At 39.4% G+C, this 22,655-nt stretch overlaps 1 protein-coding gene across 1 annotated transcript in view; it reads right to left on the reverse strand.

Moving 5' to 3' along the window:
• CNOT2 (CCR4-NOT transcription complex subunit 2) overlaps positions 1-21,005 on the reverse strand; it is an 83,661-nt gene extending 62,656 nt beyond the window's left edge. The window contains exon 1 of the mRNA XM_083858733.1: positions 20,903-21,005. The gene's annotated coding sequence lies outside the window, so the exon portion shown is untranslated. The remainder of the gene's footprint in view (positions 1-20,902) is intronic.
• Between the last annotated feature and the right edge of the window lie 1,650 nt (positions 21,006-22,655).

Genomic DNA, 22,655 nt, shown 5'->3' on the forward strand with positions numbered 1-22,655 from the left:
TGCTCATGCACTCCCACCTGCCCAGAACAACCAGTGTGCAAGAACAACAAACAAGAGCAACAACCCTACTCCTGAAGAGACAGCAGACGGCACAAGGTGCTCCAGGAAAAGAGAGTAGCAAGATACCTTTGTTGACTAGCTAAGGTTTCTGCAGCAGACCGTAGATCAGCAAGTGATATGCAGGGGGGAAAGAAAGTGTATTTGAATTAATAAAAAGGCTTCATAGTAAAGTATTCAAAATGCATTATTGGAAAATAACTTAAAACAAATCAGCAGTGCCCTGTCAATCACTCTTTATTTTTACAGAATATACTCTTAAAGGGGGAAATGCTATATACAGAGTGAGTCTCACTGAAGTCAAATCAGAAACTCATTACTTAAATCAAGCTTCAGTTTAGTTTGGGATTAGGGCCAATCCCTTCCCCAAAGCAAGTGCTTTTACACACAGGCAATTTGACTGACACCAACAGGGCCCAGACTATTTTAAATTAGGGTCTGAAAATTAAGTTGTATCCATACCCCTTTTTGTAAGGAGGGAAAGAGGGTTGTAGAAGAGACTTTCACCTTTCCCTTCATTTTTCCCTCTTGTTTTAAACAGACAGCAAGGGAGAAAAATTCAAGGAGAAAAATATAAAAGAAAGCACTATGATATATAACTGTCTCATAAATTTCTATTCTTAATGTGGAAATTTCAAAAAAAGTTGTGTTTCACATTAAATATCACAGCACAGTCTCTTGTAACTGAATGTTTAAGTGAAAACTGTCTTTGGCCAAGTACACTAACAATTTAGATTTAACTGCTTATATTTAGACACTGGTTAACAGATCAAAGAATTTCGTCTTTGCAGAGCACTTGTAATTCTTAATCAAAATTACAAAAATCTAACTGCACCTAACATGAAAAATCAGCCTGTAATTACTCCTTCCAGGGCCCATCCAGATTTTACACTCATTTAATAAGATGGAGCAAGGTAATACTGACAATTAAGCAAACTGCACATCTCTTCCAGCTGATCAGGGTCCAGGTTATTTAGCCTTTGATCAGAAAACACCTTTTTATTCCTGATTGGTAAATCCGAAGTACCTAGAAACAACACAAAGTTTATTTATTTAATCTCTCATAAACCTGCTGAGTTCTCAAGTCAATGACCAATCCAGCCTTTCGCTCTTTAAATTGGAATAGCTAAATGGCAAACTTTGCTTTTGATGTATTGCAAGTGATCATGTGAAAAGTCTTTGGGTCTAACTATTGCTTCAGTATTGTCTATGGTACCCCACACTCAATTTCTTGATGAACCAGAACAGTAATTCCACTCACTACTTCATAAGGCACTAGTAACATTCAGATGGCAGCTGAAGAAAAAAAAAAAAAACAAAAAAAACCACAACAACTTTTTAATGTAAGCACAGATACATCTGAAAGCACAATGACCTTGTAATTAAAATTGTGTCATTACACAGGCACTCTCATAAATGGAGCTACACTTGAGCACTTCTCTATTGCACAACATATTAAGAACCATTCTTTTAAGGCAAGATACACTAGAACATTTAAGACTAAGTCAAATTTCATTATTACAAATGTTACTATGTATGCAAAATCCTTCTCCTGCAGTATTTAATTAGGCATCTAGAAATGAGCACCTAGAGATTATCCTGACTGTATGTAATTAAGATTAAAATGGTATGTACCATCCAAAGGCATAAAAAAATGCTCCCAAGTCAAGGCTACAGATCATGATATTTATACAGATTTAAATATAAAAATATATAGTATTTTTATGAAGTTTTCCCAATAGTTTCATCCCCAGCTACCTCACATTCCAATACTTCTTGCAACCTATTTGTCAGCCTTTTGCTCCTTAGAAATAGCTGCTGTAACAATACAATAACAAAACAAGTATTCAAAACCCTTCCATGGCAAATCAATTAAAAAATAATGCTGGTATAATCTCTGTTTCTATACATATCTGGACTCTGAGTATGTTTTAGGTAACAATGTTAATATGCAAAATATTAATTTTCTGAAAGTTCAACACACTGTTAAAACAAAAAACCATAACAGAACACATCAAAATATTTGGGAAAAAGCATAACACTGCATGTTTAATTAAGAATATGATTAAATAACAGGTTTCTTTTTGAGTTTGCTTTTAATTGAATTGAACATGCCTACATTCATTTTTGCTCACTTTGACAAGAGCATAAAGAGCAACTGAGACCAGGGAAAAAACCCCAAAGGTCAAATGGTACCCCAGACAGTACCATTTAAACACTGAGAGCAACAGATTGGTAATGCTGTAAGTCTGTAAGACTGGCAATGAGAACTAACATGATAGGAGCTATTTTTTCTTCCTTTGCATATTATCAAAGAGTCTTTAAAATTCTGCACTGAATTTTTTTTAGTACTGGGGAGATCTTAACCAGCTGAGCATAGTAGCACAAACAGAAGTTATGGGGAATTGTTAGCATATTTTGCAACTATGCAGAAGAGCAAATCCCAGGTTTATAGTCTTTACTGAAAGGCACGAGTTCCCTCCTTCATTCCCTCACTATGGACAGAATGCAAAGAATGCAGCTTCTGTCTCCATTTAAAGTTTGAGAAGTGAGACAAACAGAACTTACTATAAAAACTGCTATTCTTAGCAAAATAAATTCTGTAAGTCTTATTATAATGGATACTCAGCCTAGAGCTCGACTTAGGGACTTGCTACTACAGAGGAAACAGACACTTGAAGACAAAAAGTAATTCGATTGTTAGGAAAGTATCAGAAAACTACCTTCGGTTAAGACAGGCATATGGATAAAAACTGAACAAAACCAAACTAAAAAAAAAACACTGAGAAGCATGTAAGATGGCAGATTTGAAGATTTTCCTCTGTAAAGTTTAATTTTGCTGTAGCTCATTTTGCAGATTTATCCGAACTGAACTGTTTTACTTTGGGTTAGTAGCTTACTAAGTGATGTTTGTAAAAAGCTGAACTTATTCTGGAGATGGTGTGCAAAAGAAGTATACTTGCTACGGACAGTTACAGAAAAAGGCATCCTTTATAGAAAGAATCTTGGACTTCACCTTAACTCAGCCAATTTCCAATGGATACTCTGTGAAATATCACATTAGTCACACCATGAGCAGACCAAAAACATTTTAGTTCAATGACACGTTTAAATTAATTGCTGAGCCAATCTTCCCCTATGAAATACTCCCATCTGTGACCTCCAAAACCTAACTCTCTGAGAACCCCCAAGAACAGTAATAGCTTCTGAGATCATGCTTAAGATGCAGAAAAACACAGGAAACTACTGAAAGATCTCTTTAGAAACTTGTTCCTCTTTTCCTGATGTAGTAGCTCTCTTTAATTTGGCTGCCTTGCTGGAAATCAGAGATCACTGTCAGAGCCTAAGGCAGTGCTTGCAAGCCTGTCTAGCAAGGAATAGTTTAAAAACTACTTCCCTCATTTATCAGAGCAGGCTCTGCCAATCAACTTCTCCATTGGTTCTCAGAGCAGCTTTCTAGCCAGTTCACTGACTGGCCGGATCTCCTGGGTTTGTTCAGTTGCTCACTTCCCTGTCATACAGGTACCCGTGCTGGCAGATCATTGTTTCACAGGAAGCATTTATGAAGGCAGGGAAAAATGGAAGCACAAAGCTTTTTGTGCTGGTAATGATTGTAAGTAGCTTGCTCAGACATGGCTGTAGCAAAGCCATTGCTCTGCAGTTGATACTTCACTCCAAAGGCTGACAGAATATGTTTATATCACTCTTCCATGATCTCTGTCTAGAGGAAACCACCATCTTGCATAATGGTTTCTGTCTCTTGCTTCCAAAAGAGAAAAACATGACACTGTTCTGAACAGTCCACACTGTCCAAAAACTTAATTCCCACAATATTTCTAAAATCTCTTCATCTAATGCTTTTTGCTTCTGTGATGGATTGACCTTGGCTGGATACTAGGCGTCCCACCAAGCTGCTCTGTCACTCTCCCTTCCCACATGCACAGAGGAGAGAAAGCAAGATGGAATACAACTCTAGAGTTAATTTAGTTTACTAAAGCAAAACCAAAAGTTTGCACGTGGAGAAGTAAAGCAAAAAAAAAAAGATTAATTCTCCACTTCCCATCAGCAAGCCACTTGCCAGGAAGCAGGGCTTCAGCACGTGTACAACTGCTGCAAAGGCAAACTTTGTAAAATAACAAATACTCGCCCCTCCCCGATTTCCTCCTCTTTGTCTCAACTTTTACACCTGAGCTGACTTCATATGGTATGGAGTATCTTTTGGTTACTTTGGGTCAGCTGGCCTAGTTGTGTCCCCTCCCAGGATTCTGCCCACCCCCAGCCTACTGATGTGAGGGACTTGTTTTATAAGTACAGTGCTGATGCTGTGCCAGAGCTGCTCAGCTGTAGCCAAAACACTGCTGTGTTATCAACCCCTTTCTAGCCACTGATGCAAAGCACAGCACTGTGAGGGCTGCTGTGGGAAAATGAATTCATCTCAGCCAAACCCACTACAACTGCCTGTAGAAAACACCTTTTGCAGGCTATGAGTGGTTAACACCAGCATTCTCAAGATATGGCAGTTAAGTAAAAATAATTCCAAGAGACAGAGCTTATTCCTTTCTTCCCTCAGAATGGTGAGCCACAAGACCACCTGCAAGGAATCAGAGAAATCACATAAATGAAGAACAGCTGAATAATAATAATAACTTCCACTTTATAAACCCTTAAACAGCTTTCAGGGGACACCCTTCTTACAGTGTTTAATGCTGTTTATCAACTACTAGTACCTTCCCAGACACTGAAAGCCAAAACAGGAGATGCCAAATCTCTTTTCCTGCTCCTAATTTGGCTGCAACACTGGAATCCCTGGATCTGGACATTTACTTTTCACAACAACCCTATGGCAAGTTCCTCGGTGTTAGCTGAGGAAAGCTAGACTTAATGCCTAAGTAATGTCTGTGTTTACCCTTTAACAGGAACCTAATTTACTTTATGGGTTAACAGGGACATTAGAGACAAAACCTGACTTACAAAGTTCATTGGGTCGTTTTAAGCATCCCAACATCGAAAGGGTTCACTTATCAAAGCTGTACTTTGGAACAAACAGAAGATAGTACTCTCTGTCTCCTACCCGGACACAAGCTAAAGATATTTTTTAAGTGGATATTATGCTTTTAATTTTGGTGTATTTCCCACAAGAAGTTTCTATAAGGAAGACATTCACTCAAGAATTGCTTACTTAATTCTGCAAAGAAAAATGTACCATACCCACAATCTCAGGTTATATCATCCCTCGAAATAAATCTGTACGTAAAAAACTCAACTGTCCAATTTCAGAATATATACCTGATGGCATATCAGTTTGGAGACTGCAACTCATGTTTGCAAATTAAGAGTAAACAAATACTCTTCACTAAAGAATTAGCAAAATTAGAAAAAAAAAATTCCAGAAATCTCAATGGTACTCTGTAAGAGGATGAGGACACATACACACACACAAAAGGAATCTTCACAATTAAATTTATTAACTGTAATATTGAGAAACTATTGGTTTTAATACTGAAATTAGGTCCAGCGAGGCTGTCACATAATACAACAGAAATTTCATCTTTTAAAAGAATTGACCCTTCAAGAATCTTCAAAACCACATGAAACATAAGTTTTAAATGAAGTATGAAAGAGTGTCATGATCTTTTCTAATTGATTTAGTAAGATAAAAGCCCAAATTTCAGTAGTTTACTCCTTTGAAGCACACCATGATTAACATGTTATACATATGTGATATATACAGAAGCAATGTATGTCTGCTGCCCTGATGTAGTTGCCCTTAACCATTTATGTATCTAACTCTTTTCAGAAAATTTTACTTTTTCCATTACATTTCTTAATGATCCAGAACTCTTAAAAAAAATTTAAAAATCAAGTAACTGTTTATAAGCAAGTCCACCAGTTTATGTAAGAGCCCATCAGCATCAAGCATATTTTAAGTTAGAAAGCCTAACAGACATTTTAAGGAACATCAGAAAGATAAATCACCACTGATAAAACTCAGTGATTCTTGAGTACGTTACATACTTGAAAAAAAAATACAATAAAAAAGCATTGAAAAAAATGGAAAACAAGGTAGCCTGATTTTGAACTCTGTTAGGACACAAACTGGTGACAAGGACTACAGCTCATATTTTAAGGAGGTTTTTACAAGCAAAGTCTGTACCTTGAGTTAACCTTATACTGTCAGCATGGTGGCCCAGTAGGGACCTTCTCACAACAGATCTCAAGAAGAGGGCACAAATAGAGGACACTGAGTCACTGTGCAAAAATTACATATTGCAAACTTTTTATTCTGAATGTTCTACTCCTAATCCAATTTATACTGTTCTGATTCATTAAAAAAAAAAAAAAGAAAAAAGAAAAAAAAAGGCACGAAACTGTAACTTAAATGCATTTTTTAGTCAGAATTAGTAACCATTTATATAAACATCTGAAAGGAGAAGCACACACTGAGACTGCAGAAACAACAATGCACATCCTTATAAAATTAAACATCAAAAATTTATCATATCTCTCAACCAAAATAATAAGAAAAAAACTTCTGAGGTACAAACTCTGGCTTTGCCAGACAAAGAAGGCTGAAGAGGAAAGATCCCAGAGGTGCTGTGCCTAAAAAGCAAGCAGTAAGCAGCCCGTGAAGAGCCAGTAAACAAATCATAACTCAGTACAGGCCCTTCACCAAGAAGGAAAAGCACCACAACACAGGGAGGACAGAGTGTGGGAGAAGAAAACATGAGTCCAGAACTGATCCCTAACAGGAAAATACGCTAACCATATTCTCATTTGTGATCTCAATAATCACTACTCACACAGGCACATAGAGGCAAGTCTTCCAAAGATGCATAATCCCATAGGGATCCTATTGACTATACACTATTGCACAGGGTTTGGTTTTGCGTTTTTGTGGGGGTGTTTTAAGATTATTCAAAGGTTTCTCAATCATTATTACCGTAATTGCTATAGTGATACCAGGTTTAGTAGGGTTCTTATGCTTTAGCACAGGTCTAGCAGCTCTACTGCCTATTTACATAGGAAAATTTTTACCAAAACATTGGGTTACGCACAGAAAACAAGACCTGGCTAAGAAGAAAAAATATCCCTATCTGGAAATTTAAGTATAAAAAAGGGAAGTTTTAGTTCAGCAACTCACAATGTCAGCAATTCACACCCTTAAGTCCATCCTAGTGAAAATCCCTGATTATTATTTGCAGTGTACCTGCACAACGTAAAGACTGGCTATACGTGTATGGCCACAAGCACAGTCTGAAGAGGAGGACAAGGGTACAGCAGCATCTGCAGTGACTCTGTGACCTGTTACACACACTGCCATGACACACGGACTCTTTCAGTTTCACATATTCATTCACAGAACCAATGCTCACTTCTCCACATTTGCAAGGATACTCGAGTTCTTGTACTTCTTTACCTGGACTTGCAGAGGCCTACGTGTCTACCTATCAGCCAGCTGAAGTCAGAAGACTAAACAGCAATAAAGCAATAAAACTAAGTGGAGAAAGATATGTGGGATAAATCTGGATCTTATAGCTGACACCCAAAGACTTACAGCTGAGTCTGGGTATTAAGCCTCACTTGTAAAACACAAAGTGAAGAAAATGAGTCATATATTTCTTAAATAAACATCTTTAGTATTTTCACAGTAGTTTTAATGCAGGTGAACATACCAAATAAAACTAAAACCTTCACGTCACCTGAGAATATTCACTCTTGTAACACTTACACTTTTAATTGCTTCACCCTTTTTCTCATGACATAATCTTTCTATATATGACATAATCCTCCTTACACAGAAAGTATCTTCATTTACAACACAAACAGTGGTAGTCATTCCTTAACCATGAAGTTACAGCTAACTGCTTTCCACTCCATTTCAAAAAACAAAATAATCTTCCTATAGACACAACTTATCCCCTTAAGTGACATTTCCTTTCAGAAAAGAAAAGATAAAAATCAGGAGCACAAAAATACTTATTCTAAGCATTTAACTCCAGAGCCTTTTTCAAAAGAAATCCTGGGCAGATAGCCCTCCTTGAAAACTGTGTATTTTAAAGTTGGGAATTCTGAACAAAATCCTGTAGTTTCAAGTTTAGGACAATATTTCTAAACTAAGGATTTTCAAGAAATTTTCTATAGCTCTTCTTATGCTTCATGTTTAGAATAGCACAATAAATTGCATGCACATGAATTGCATTTTAATCTGGGCCTTCTTTACAATTGTCTTCAAATGCACTACTTTGGAAGAAGAAAAAGCTATGAAAACATACTGATTCAGTTTTACTAAATTAAGACCAACTTAAATTGTTACAGAAAACACAGGCAGTAATACCGTATTGTATAACAGTAGTCATTAAGACCCACATTCATTCACTTGGCCAAATTACAGAATGTATAAGCCTTTTAGGACCAAACACAACCTTTAACCATCTTTTGGGCCAAACTGATCAAATTTATTCCTTTTTAGAGCAGTTAAGATAGTCCAGTGTTTTTCAACAGAAAAATACCCGCCTCCAGCTGAAAACATTTTAAAATTTGGTCTGTTTGGATGCTCTAGTACTTGAATGCTGTGCAACAGTGACAAGTACAGTATGTTCTTGTCTTAGGAAGCCACTGTGTACCACCACAATGAAGACCTGCTCAGCTCTGCCTCAGCTGCAAGGCTCTGCACCACCCTGCTCTCATGCTACACTGACATCCTGCAGGCTCTGCTGCCCTTCAACACATTTCCCCCTCCTGCACAGGACTGCTGTGCAATGGTGTGGATGTGAGCTTAGCTAGGAGACACCTAAGGACCCCTCATCCTAAGACTGAGAAATGCTTGTCATTGTCTTAAATACCAGTTGGGTGCTATCAGGAGAATAACTAGAACACAGGGGAGGAAGAAAACAGAAGAGGAATTGGAGTTCAGAACAGGAGCAGAAAAAGAAATTGCAGAAAGAAAGAGACAGATGTGTAAGATGCTGATGGGTAGGTAGAGAGTCCCAAAGACCCAGACATGACAGCAGGCAGAGCTTCAGATCCTGGACCCAACCCCTTCTGGATTTTCCCATCCTTTTGGCCAATGGACCACTGTCAAGATCTACCTCTATCCTCTTCTAATTAATGACACAGAGACTATAGAAAGAAAACATGTCTAGCTAAGATGTTTAAATGCCACATATGTAAACCAATTTTATGTCTGTCCATTAAGGTTTGTATGTTCTTTTCTTTTTTTTTAATAGAATGCTGGGAGAGCCACACACAGATTTTCACAAGTGACTTCTGGAATGAAATATTTCATGAGTCTATGAAGACACATTAACTATTCACAGCTGCAAATTAAATAGAGATATTTCTGTTATGAAATACTAAGCCAATGTCTCAGTTTCTCTATTTGTAATGCAGTGAGGCAATAAAATAAAATTTTCAAAAATGTATTATAAAGCACTTCCTGAAACTGTAATGAAGAAATTAGAGAGAAAACATTAATCCTGTATTTGCCTATAAATTTGGATAGCATGATCTGAACAATGGGATTAAAAAAGAAAAACCTCAGTGTGGGAACACCACAAAACCTCTCTAACCAATGAGACCAGAGTTCTCTGGAGAAAACACAATTTGATAAAAAAAACAAAACTGTGTAACGGCGACATGCAGATGGAACCTGAGTTAAGCCAGGAAAGAAAACCTTCATTCCAGCATTCCTTGAATTCAGACTCCCTTGGGTTTGCAATTTTAATGGCCACTGAAGCAGGGTTTTATGTACTGTGGGAGGGATTTGTTTGCAAGAAAACTTCAAACATTCATTTAAACAGCTACCTATATCCCTCTCAGTTTATAAACCGAAAATGAGACAGGTCTGACATTGCAATACAAAAAGTAAGCATCAGGAAGAACAATGAAGATATCCAAGAGGAGATTCACTTTTCAATCTTAAATTGCAGGGGAACAAATGAAACCCAGTAAAAAGAAGTAACGAAAAGAGTAAGAAAAGCACAAAAAAAAAACCCCAAACAAAAACAAACCAATAAATCATAATAATACCTCAGAAAAAAAAAAAAAAAAAAAGAGAGGCATTCTGGGAGTACAAGAGACAAAAAAAGGCCACCTGGAGTGTCTTGCATTTACCTAAACCACTGTCTTCAGATAAAACTTTAGTCCTCAGCATAACATGCCTATAATAACACTGGAAAGCCTTCCCGACTTGATGGAACCAAGCTGCTCCTCTCCAGGTTTATGGACTAACCCAGCTCAAAGCTTCTCACACCAAGTGAAAAAAATTTAAACTTCTAAATAGCTAAGATTTTAAAGCACATTTGATATTAAAGAACCTATATGTGAAGAATACAACTATCTCAGCAGTGTTGCATAGTTTTCTATCATTTCAAACCTCAAATTTAGATTAGATTCTCATAACAGATGTGTAATTACAAGGTATCACTAGGAGTCCCATACTTACTCAAGGGACACATTTTCAATCTTGCCATTTATAATTCTGAATTTTTACCCATTTTACTTTGCCTGTTTGGTATTTCCACAGAAGTCAGACTGCTGACAGGAGCAGAACGCGGCAATGTTTCCCAGGAATGACAAGGCCTTGCTGTGGAACCCATTCTATGAGCAGCTATCTTGTTCTAAGATGGCAGCCTTACCACCCATAGCTTTACCACCACAAAACTCTCACCTCTAAGATGGAAATAGAGAGGGAAAAAAAAAAAAAAAAAAATAATTATACTGTGGGCAGAACAGCAGCAATTGCATTCATACAGAAGAAGCACACTACAAAAGGGAACCTTCTTTTGCAAACCAAGGCAAAATTTGGATTGTCTTCTGAGTTTGACACTACAAAGCATGAGGGCAACTGATTAGGCAAGACCATTTTTGCTTTTTTTCCTGTTTCAGTATCAGTTTAACACTGACAACTGAATTATTTTGAATAGTCTTCATGTATAACAATTTCAGAAGTTTACCTTCTAAGCAAAATCTGTCATTCTCTTGTGGTCTTATGCACTTTTCGCTTTTCCAGCAAAAACAGTAACAGATACTTTATAGTGTCACTACAATTATTAGTGTCTAAAAGTTTTTACAGAAAACATGTTCACTACCAAAATATTCATATCTCAGAAGGACCAAAAGATACCTACACAATTTTATAGCATGCCATGGCAAGAGCAACATTAGAGGGATGTGAGCTCATTCTGACCCAGCGGTAATCAATAAAATAGACTCCATTCATTCTATAAGCCGCCAGTCAAAAAGGTAGATATTGAATAAATCACACAGAAAACTTCAAAGTTTTGCTTAATTAGACAGGAAACAGAGGCTATGCCATCTTCCATAAAACTCTGAAGCTTTTCATAAATAGCAAGTTATACAATGAGTGAGGGATAAACACACTAAATTCACAAAGATAAATTATATTAACAGGAGAACTAACTGTTTAAAGTAAGATGTACTGATTCTCCACACAAAAATAAATGGCACATTCTTTTCATTAAAATCCTCTCACTTAACAATTCCCCATGAACCTGGTGGTACCAACATTTTCCTGACACAGCCCTACTCAAAACAGGCCAAGAAGGCTCAGTGCAGGACCTACTTCACATTAGCAGTCTTCTCTTACCAGTGAACAAACAGATGACAGACAGCTGTGCTGAGCAAACTCTGGGATACACTCTTAAAAAAAAAAAAAAAAAAGGACTGGGCACAAAAATGCTGAAATACACAACCAATGCATTATTCTTACATTTGGCTCCCTGGACACTTACTCAAGAAAAAGAGGAAATAATACCAGACACAACAGAAAAACATATTTGCTATAACAATACTGCATTTCTTCTCTACCAGTACAGTATTAAGTGACAGGCTAGGCCTGGGCTGACACCAGGATCAGAGTAACGTGGCATGGTCTGCACACAGGCTCTTCCTTCCTGGGATGCTTCCTTCCCTCACTCACCTTCTCCTTGCCTATCAGAGGTGCATGCCTGCTCCACCTCAGGCACAGTCTCAGCCTTTCTACAGATGGAACAAAATCTATAGATGTAGAAATGGCACATATCTAACTACCTGAATATGTGTATGTGCTGGTTGGCCTCAGGATGGACAAAGGTAACCCATACTTTGCCAAGGGTAACCCTAACACCGAAGCTTGGGCTTCTGGTGTCATAAATACCAAGCTTTACATTTTCAGTCTTTCCAGATTACCAGAGTTGACAAAAAAGTCTGAGGGCTGACACTGCTTCCCTGCCCCAAAGTAATGGATACCTGGCCTAGAGGTTGCTAAAAAATTAAATAATTTGAATTGTTCAGATAAAACAACCGTCAAAAGCATCTACAAACATCTCATTTATCGTTAAAGATGCAACCTAATCAAGAGATTATCTGTTTGTTTAGTTTTACAGATTTCTTCAGATTTCTAGTTATTTCTTCAGATCCCCTTGAATTCATTCTTTACTAAAGTACCAGATCTCTTAGGGAAAGAGAAGGACCTTGTGAAGTGAAGCATTTGGGGCTTCAGTAAACAACACTACAGAAAATTAACTTTCAGAGGGACACTAATAGAATAAAGAATGGTTGCCTCTGTTTTGACCTCAGACTTTGAGATGAACTTTCAATCCTCTACTCTGAAATTTCAGTTATGCCCCTAACATAAAAGCACAGCACCCACTTCAGGAAGTGGTCAAAAATGAGAACCAAGTTACCCAAATAAAGCTGGAATTCCTGATAAATTTGATTTCTGTCCCTTAAATTATTTACATATGACAAGTTTGTTCTGTACAGGTGTCATCCTATCAGCAAGACAGGATGCATTTTATCATCTAATTTAACATGCTATTTGCAGCCTGAATTCAGAAAGCATGAGAAAAGCCACATTAAAGAGATCAAAACATTTCTAAGACTACAGCAAAAAGTGTACAAAAACTAACAGAACAGCGTAATTTGATCATAAATGTCACCCTTCTTTTCAGGAAGATCTCGAGTTTGCCCTCAAAGCTGTATTAATATGATTAACATCTTGTTTTCATGTCTGCAGCATCCACTGACTTTCAGAACACTTACAGTTGCACTGCAGAGCCAAATGAAATGAGAGCTCTGAGAAAGTGCACATACCTGTAAGCAGGAATCCACAGAGCTTCTTTTGGGAAACAAATGTCTACTGAACTATATAGTACCTTTCCAATGGTTGTTTTGCTCAGATATGCAGAAGAGTAACATACTTCACTATGCAAACAAGATATTGATATTCCTGAAACTACTACTCATTTCTAAAACAAAGCTACTCTTTGCCCATAGACACTGACAGAGAAAGTATTTCAGATGTAAATACCCACAATCAAAAATTATGTAGGATGTGTTTCACTTCATACCAGTGGGGATGAAGCCTCTAGGTGCTAACAATACAAGATGTGTTACATAAGACTATGCACTTATTTTTAGAAGCACATTACAAAATTAAGTACTGCACTGGAATCTGTTGCAGAGCCATGGACAGTTACATCAATATGTACAAAGAACAATTGCTCAGTTGGAGCAGAATATTAGACTCAATTCAGACTGAAGTTCTCTCCTAATGGTCCCAAAAATACTGAAGCATCTCAGAATACAAAATTTAATTTACATTCAGTAGATAAAGAAAAACAAACTAAAATAAAAAACCCTACTGATCATAAAGACCTTTGCTATGAGCAGCGGAATCAATAAAAATTAGTTTCTTAAAGATTTATTCTGTATTTTAATACTTAAACCATGATAACCCACAACTTCCTCCTTTTCCACATCTCTTTGTGACTTTAGCCCCACTTCAGGGAAAAGAGCTGTGGTGCAGACACTCTGAAAGTCTGCATGTGGTTACAGGATGCTTAACCAGCTGCCATCCTACCAAATACACACCAGATCATGTATGACTATTTCCTCTCTAAGAAGGTGCACTAATTTGAAATTCCTTCCTTCACCTAGACATCATTTTATGAGGCCTGTAGGACCATAATTTGAATTTTAACTTCTCCTTCTGATTTTAGTTTCCATATAGAAGCATATTTATATAAATTCAGTTAAATGCCAAACTTTGAGTTAACTGAAGTTAGGTAACCTATATATATCTGACTTATTTTAAATTTTTATGTTTCTTGCAGTTACAAACAGAAATTGATCCATGAAGCGCATTCTGCTATCAAGAGTTTATTCATTTACTACCACTGTTTATTCATTTGCAGCCTCTGTTACTCCTCTCCAGGCTCTCTCCTAAGTACATGAACACCGGGGCCTGTACCTTTAGTCTACCAAGTTTTAAAATGGTTTTGCTTTAATAACTGGACTCAGCAGATGCAGGTATCCATTAGTAGAGAAAAGGCCAGCAGCTGTACACTGCAATACATCGTTAAGGGGGAGTTAAAGATGCTCTTAGTGAGTCACTCCTGGTTACCAACCAGACCTATACCTGGCCATCCCAGTTTTCAAGTCTTGCTGAATTCTTCTATAAAACCTAATTCAGACTAGTTTGAAACTAAATCTACCCTGTGCAACATAAAAAAATCTGCCAGTTGCTTAAAAAAAAATCATCTAAACTAGTTACATGTCTTTCAGAGACAATAAAAGATTAGGATTACAACTAATATCAAGAGTTTGCAATTCCTAATTAACACACTAATCCCAATCAAAATACTACTTGCCATCAACCATATACTGCTTGTATTCACAACATACACTGACCTAAGGTAAGCTCAGAAGAGCACCAAACTCCTGAAAACTAAATTTTATCCTTGCAAGAAATTTTGATAGTCCCTGTTCCATCAAAGATGCCTCACAACATTTATGTATAACTAAACTTCTAGGAAATTGGGGGAAACAAAACACGTATTTATTCTCCAAAACATACCATCCTGAAAATGCCAAAAACTCTGCATTTTCAGGAAGTAAACAAAAAACAAAACACAAACAAAAGAAAAGGTTTTTTTGTTTGTTTGGGGTTTTTGGTTAACTCCACACCACAGCACCAAATGAACCTGAATTCCTGAATTCACTTTGACTTCCACCATAACATAAAAAGTGATACTGACTTACTCTCATGTGTAATGCTGGTCTTAATCAGTTTGATCTTACCTGAAATGTGCATCCACATCCAGAAAATAAGCCACCAAATTAAGATTCCAACATAAGGTACCTTTCTACTTTAAAATGGTGCTTTTGACATGTCAGGAAAAGTACATCATTCAGCCAAGTATCAGGACCAGTACCAACACTATAGTAAATAATCAGACATCTCATTAAAAAGATATTTTGTGTCAAACAGTTTTACAGGTGGACACAGTATCACAAGGCACTTTAACATTCAGAATTGCTCATCATCTTGTCAGTCTTTCAAAAGTTGACACTGCTTACAGCTGATTTCTATTTGAAAACCTTTCAGATTTCCACTTCTCCAACATCACAACACATGGTACAAACACTCAAGAGATGACCTTCTTCTATACATTTTTTTTTTAGCTTACTTGGTCATTACATAAAATACCCGCTTTGAGCTATTTTCCTGTTTTATAACTTTTTCAAAAAATAAATATTTATATGCAACAAGTACTTTCTCACAAACCTCATCACTACTGAATGGTAAAAGACTTCAAACATATACCCAAACGAGTCCCCTACACAGCAGAGCAATAGAGGGAAGGTTGGCAGACATTTTTTCCATCATTATAATTCTCTGGCAACATTTCCTTTGCAAGAATAGTTTTCACAATTCGAATAAGAAATGCTTACAAGGAATACTCACTCTGCCTGAAACAATGCAAGGTCCTCATAAGCTGGAAGGGGAAAAATATTATTCCATTGAAGCTCAAAGCAAAAACTCACACAGTCATATAGACTGCAAGACAAGTACAAAGTCCACTGACACAAGCATTAGTTGCTCATTTTACACCAGGACAGGCATTTTCCTACAACCCTTTGACAGAAAAGATAACATATGATATTACATTACCATTGTCTGTGTTACAAAGACAGCCTTAGAAAAACTTGTTTACCAAGACACTGCCTACAAATCTAAGTGTTAACATTTTATAATTAAAAATAGTTGGCCACAATGAGTCGGGCTGCCTCTTTTTGCTGCCTGAAAACTCCCCGCTATTGTTTCCAAATGCCCACATATTTGGATTGTAATGAAAATATTGTGGACATGCCATTCTGAAACATGTAAGGGACAAACCAGACAAGTGCCACCTATTGAACTTGGTATAGGGCCATTTTAGGGGTGTTAACATTGTTTTTGCCAACCATATGTACCAACTGCTACCACACGTGGTTCCACAGAAGTCCCGAACAAGGGAAGTTGAACACAGGGAACCATTATCCCCTCACCACACACCAGAACTTGGCTATGAATTGGTTAAATGACTTACCCATCATTTCAGCAGGTAACTCACTCACTCAGAAAGCATGGCCAAACTCAGCCCATTGGATTACTGTCTACTCAGCAACAGCAATGCAAAGTAAGAGTTTCCATTTTACGTACCACAAATACAGCAGCATTTTATACCAGTTTTCTGTTTAAATAAACTACACTTTTTGATGAATAACTTGACTTCGGCAAACTATATTCAATCATCATTGATTGATCTCAGGCACATAAAGAATCTGAAAGTATGATTTTAAAAATGCTTCTGAAGTTCAGTCAACCAAAAAAAAAAAACCAAAAAAAACCCTGAAAAAAACAGGAAAAAAAATCCCAAGTGGCATAGGGTAAAAAATACTACCTAAAAATATCCCCCCATAAATTATCCCAAATCAAAAGGAAAACAGGAAGAAACAATGGTTTACTTACTACTGAATTTCTGATTAACAACTCCTGCATTGCAATTTAACAAGAGAAGGATGTGTCTGAAAAAAGTCTTCATTATAATCAAATTCTAACCTACCAGCATAATTTGAAAGGAATCCTCCCAGGAAATCTAGAGTTGTGAAATTGTACATATTAGCACTGCAAAAAGCAATCAGATGGCAGAGTAACCAAGTCAAGGGGAAAAAGTAATGCACCATTTTCTGTAATGCCACTGATAATGCTACAGCCAGACAAGGGCTCTCAGTAACCCTTTTGGGCAAGAACCACTTACACCTTGACTTGGAGCCTATTACACAACCAGACCAGAAGATGAACTAGTGCACACCACCACAACAAAAATATTTTACTTTATGAGAGTAATAAAAATTAAATATAAAATATATATTGTAAGCAATATGAACATTTTATGGCTGGGTTTTTGCTTAAGTTTTTTGCTTTTTTTTTCATTTTTGCATATACAAACACAAAAATACTTTCAATCCTATGTAAGAATCTCTTGTTGACTAGCACAGACCATGCTTGGTATATACACACCTGCTCCAAAAACCAAAATAATTCCACAAGGACAATTTAAAATATCCTACTCTGCAGTATTTTCATTTGACACAATTCTTCCTACGCCATTATAATGCTCAATAAAAGCATAGTTAGCTGTCAAAATACACCATCCATCCTGAAAACTCAGGCACAAAGTTAACTGTCAGCATGTAAGCAGGTGCTTTTAAGTCAAGGAGATACACACAAACTTTCAGGTGTTCATAGGCTTTTCCAGGAAGCTGGGTCAGGAAATCAACAAGACACACACAAACACAGCACCTATGTGCTAAAGCACATCTGGAAAGAAAAAAAAAAAAAAAGGGCGGGGGTGGTGGAAAGAAAGGCCAATTCTACTCAGGAAAGACAACTGAAACTGAATTGTTCAGTGCAGTGCAACTGAGACATAAATCTCAAGCAAGTATGTTAGCAGATTTCTGCTGTATAGCAGAAGGCTCACTTTTTTTTTGCTTATTTATGTCTCAAAAGCTCACATAGATAAAGATAAAGATAAAAGATAAAGTGAAGTTAACCTAACTTCAACTTCTATGCTTTTGTCAATCCTTCAAATTTGCATACACACTGTATTAATTGTAATTCAAAATGAGAAAACTGTATCATTTACAGAGCAATCATTTAAACCTGTTGTAAAAATGTTGATTTGACTGCCTAAGGTACTGTACTTCCACAGAAACTAGTAAAGAGTTTTCTATTTAAGCTAACTTTATAAACATGCAATGGGTGGCAAATATTCTGTCACACATTTAAGAATTTTTCTTTTTTTTTTTTAATAACACATCTTTTAAGGTCCCTTTTATTCAAGCACATTATAGCTTTAAGAGAAGACATAATTTTAAAAAGTTAGATACAGGAGTTTACTTCCTTTAGAACAAAATTCTGTACTTGGCGGACTTTCTATAGTACCTCATAGGACAACAAACCATTCAATACTTCTTTTCAGTCTCCAGATAAAGTCGGAAAACCAGGTGATAGAAATCTCTGTTTTAATTCAACTATGGTGCATTTTGAAGTCTTATTCACTTCCTGAGTTCATAAAAAGGAGGTGGAAGATATTTTTGAATAAACCAAGTTATGATACAAGGCCCCTTTAAAACCATAATAAGGTTAAAACTTAGCAATTACAACACAACAGACCTTGCATCAATGTGAATATTAGAGTAATTTTTAAGAAAGCAACAACAGAAGCTAAAAAAGCACTAATGTTCTTAATTTCAAAGCTAATCTCTATCCAGACAGTAATGCATTTAGAAACATAAAAAATAGAAGAGAAATACTTTCTGAGCTCTACCAATCCACTGTGGACACACAGAATTTTCATATGAAGCGACTGAGGTAAAGACCAAGATCTTCAGGTGGAAACAGCCACTTACGGGACAATTTTTAGCATCAAACTTCAGGACACACTAACTGTCCTATTTTTTCCACTAAATAACAGTTACCTAAAATTAGATTGTATTAAAAAGAATTCAAATCCACTTTTTAATATAAATTTCTGGGGTTTCTTTGTTTCCAGTTTTTAGCCAAGGGGTGTTCTTTCATTTCTTGACAGAACTAACACACAAATGGGTTGCAATGACAATGACTACTTTCACAGCAATATTAAGTTTCTAGGAGAGATGTGTAGACAAGGTTTATCTACTACTACACTCTGAGGTTTATCAACAGCTTCCTGAAAATGAAACGGAAACACACTTGCAAGTCAAGTCAGTCAGCTCTTGATAAGTGAGTATTCAAATCCCTTTCTAAAATCAGAAGCAGTCAACGCCTTGAAGTTTAGCATAGCAGCTGAATACTCAACATAAACAACAGGGGAAGTAGGGGGAAAAGAAGAGAAAAAAAGACATGGGACACATAAATCGTGTTCAAGATCACAAAACCTGATCCTGTGAGCTATGTTCTGTTATTATGTCATTATAAGAGAACTCAAAGTACATCAACACATACACAACAATTCTTCCAGGTCCATAGGAAGATGCCTTTGCAATATAAACTTCTACAATTATTTATTTTCCTCTTGCAGGTCTTCACAAGTCTTAACAGTCTGAAACGAATCCAAGTTTCCCAAAACATAAAGTTTTCCAGTAACAGATATGACAGCAGATTTGATCATCTTAATCATTCCCCAGCTGAAGAGTTAAAACTAGCAGCCAGTCAGTCACCAGCACCAGATATTGCTGCTGTGTGTGATGTTGCACACGGGAGTGCCTCCTTCACACACTCAAGTCACACACACACACACACACGTATATATTTATGAAAGATACACAGAAAGTTCTTATTTTCCCCTGGGGATAAAACAGTGCAAAGTTGGAAACAACTTTTTGCCTGATAAAAGAGATGGCAGAAATTAAACATGCTTGTGTTTGATGTGAATAAGCAGCAGGAGCAACTAACACCTTACACAAACATATTTTCATTGTCTCACTTTATAGAGCCTCCAAAACAAAGTCACCTGTAACTTCACCAAGAAAACCGACAATGCCCATTAGTTGGTACCTTGTTTTCACTAGTGGCATACATACACTAACTAGACTGCTAACACCGACCCTTGCATCTTTCCCTACCGCCCTACTGTCCCCCTGTTATCCCTAACCTGTCACCCTGTGCCACCTCCTCTCCCAGCGCGGGTCAGGTTCACGCCAGGGCCTGTCATCGCTGCCCAGACGGGCAGGGGAAGGCTGATTCCTTCCTTCGGCGACCGCGCTCTGTCCCTTTCAAGTTTGTTTTACAAACATGTCCGAGGGAAAGCCAGAACCTGTTTACACACCGCCTTAACCGCCGCCAGGAGGAGAGTGAAACAGACGCAGGAAAAAGAAAAAAAAAAAATATTTTTCAACCCAAAGGCAGCCAGCAGCATCCCCGCCTCACCCCCTTTCTCCGCCCGGGGCCCGCGGCACAGGCGGCACAGGCCGCTCGGCGGAGCGCGGGGCCGGCGCAGCCCCGGCCGTGGGCGGCAGGTTCCGCTGCCCCGGCGCCGGGCCCGGGGAAGGCGGCGGGCGGGGGCCGAGCGGCCGTGCGGGCCCGCGGGGCCGGGCCCAGAGGGCCGGGGGAGGCCCGGGAGCAGCCGCCGGGGCGGCGGCGGGAAGAAGCCGTTCGGGCGGGCCGAGCGGGCCGCAGGGCGAGCTGCCAACGGCGGCCGCGGGGATGCGGGGCCCGGGCACCGCCGGGCCGCGGCCTCGCCCGGCCCCAGAGCGGCACCCGGGAGCCGCCGCCGCCCGCGGCCGCGGAGGAGGGCGGGGGGCGGCAGAGCGGGCCGGGCCTGCGGCTGCGCCCCCGGCTCGGGCGCCGCGCGTCCCCCCCGCTCCCCCTCGGAGACAAAAGCAAACGGAAACCCGGCGGGGCGGCCCCGGGCCCACCGAGCCCCGCCGAGGGCCGCGCCGCCGCCCGGGCCTCCCGCATCGGGCCGCGGCCGGGACGGCGGCCAGGCCCGGGGCGGCGGCGGGGCCGGGGAGGGGCGGCCGGGGCCGGACTCACCGCATGAATTTTCTTGTCCCGCGAATCCAAGATGGCTGAGTATCCAGCACGGAGGATGCTGGGGGAGCAACCTTTACCCTCTGACCCGGCCGCCGCCGTGACCCCGCCGCCGCTCGGCCCGGCCGCCAGCGCCGAGGGGCGGGGGCAGCGCCGCCGTACCGCCCGCAACGGCCCGGCCCTGCGGAGGGGCCGAGGGGGACGGCGAGGAAGGGGAGGAGGAAGGAGCAGCGAGGCTCCCTCGGCTGCGCTCCCTCCGCCTCCCGCGGGAGACGCGGCCCAGAGCTGGGGGCAGGGCCCGCAGGCCGCGGGCTGCCGGATGCCGCCGCTCTCCGCCGGCCCCACCGAGAGGCGCCCGGCTCCGATCCCGCCTGTGCGGGGAGAGGGCGGCGCGCAGGCCGGACGGGGCGGGGGGCTGAACAGGGCCAGGGCACAGCGGGGCTCCCCGGGCCCCCTCAGCCCTGCACCCCCGGGGTTTGTGGACACCCACCCCGCGGGGACGCGCTCCCTGGGGCTGTCCCAGCCCCCGCGGCCTTGCTCTGTCAGCTCCCTTGGGGTTCTAGGGCGCAGAACGAGCGGCCTGTGTGTCTCCGCCGGCCGTGTGTTATCTTGTGCAGGTTTTAGGTCAGGAACGACCCGACGATGGAGTAAATTGTGTGAAAGTTACTATTTTATCTGCGTGGTAGCAGTGAAGAGACAGGTCCTGCTATCCTGCTAACACTTGTGTGTTAATAAAAAGGAAAAGCATTTACAAGGTGACACAAGCGGACTTTTAATTTGTCCACCCTCAAAACATGTGTGTAATAGCAATGGCTTGAATACAGAAAGCACAAAACACTCATGCAAATAATCCCCTTGAATTCAATGAGACCATCAATGGTACAAAAGCTAAGCCTGTGCACAAGTGTTTACAGGATAAAGGCCAACATCATTTGTGAGCTGGCTGCTCTACTCCATCAAGAAAAACAATGGCACTGATACCTTAGTGTGTTTATAAAATCATCATAAACTTTAAAATATTAAGCAGAGATACGAGCTGAAACAGCAGGTTTCTTTCAAGAGTTTCACACCTGTGCTTTTTAATCAGGTCTGATTTTGAACCTCCAAACTGAATTTAGAATTAGTGAAGAATTCAGTAGGTTACACAACACTAATATTTTAAAGAAACAATGGTACTACAGTAACATATCTGTCAGCATGTTTTGAAGATAAAAGAGTAGTTCTCCTTTTAAGCCCAGAGACCAGTTTCTTGATGCCACCAGCTTTAGTTGTGTGATGAGCATGGCTGCCATGTCATTGAAATGAAGGTGTATATACACCAGCCTGGAAAGCACTGCATTTTATTATTCAAATCATAAACTTTCCTCTGTGATTCAAACATTCATGCATTTGCTAGAATTAAACCATTAGAAAGTACCAAAAGGGACATGCTATTTAGAGTATTAACTTCTGGATCACTTTCGTTGTTTACTCTGAAAAATCAAACATTTCCTCTTACCACAAATCAAATGTAAAAGCAGTACTTTTAGACTGAGAAATATAGTCAATGTTCAGTGTTATTAAGTTTTTACAGAGTCTGATTTTTTATACCTGTTTATAAATGTTTCCTTTCACAATATAGTGGTCTGTGTTTCTTTTTTAAAAGCTAATTTTCCTTCCATTTTCCCAAAGATAAGTCATTTAAGACAATACTCAACAATATGATGCAAGTAAACTAGGAACCTGATATTGTCATTTCATCTACGTGGACTGATCT

This window comes from Zosterops lateralis (genome assembly GCF_965231275.1).
Source record: "Zosterops lateralis genome assembly, chromosome: 4".
Taxonomy (NCBI): domain Eukaryota; kingdom Metazoa; phylum Chordata; class Aves; order Passeriformes; family Zosteropidae; genus Zosterops; species Zosterops lateralis.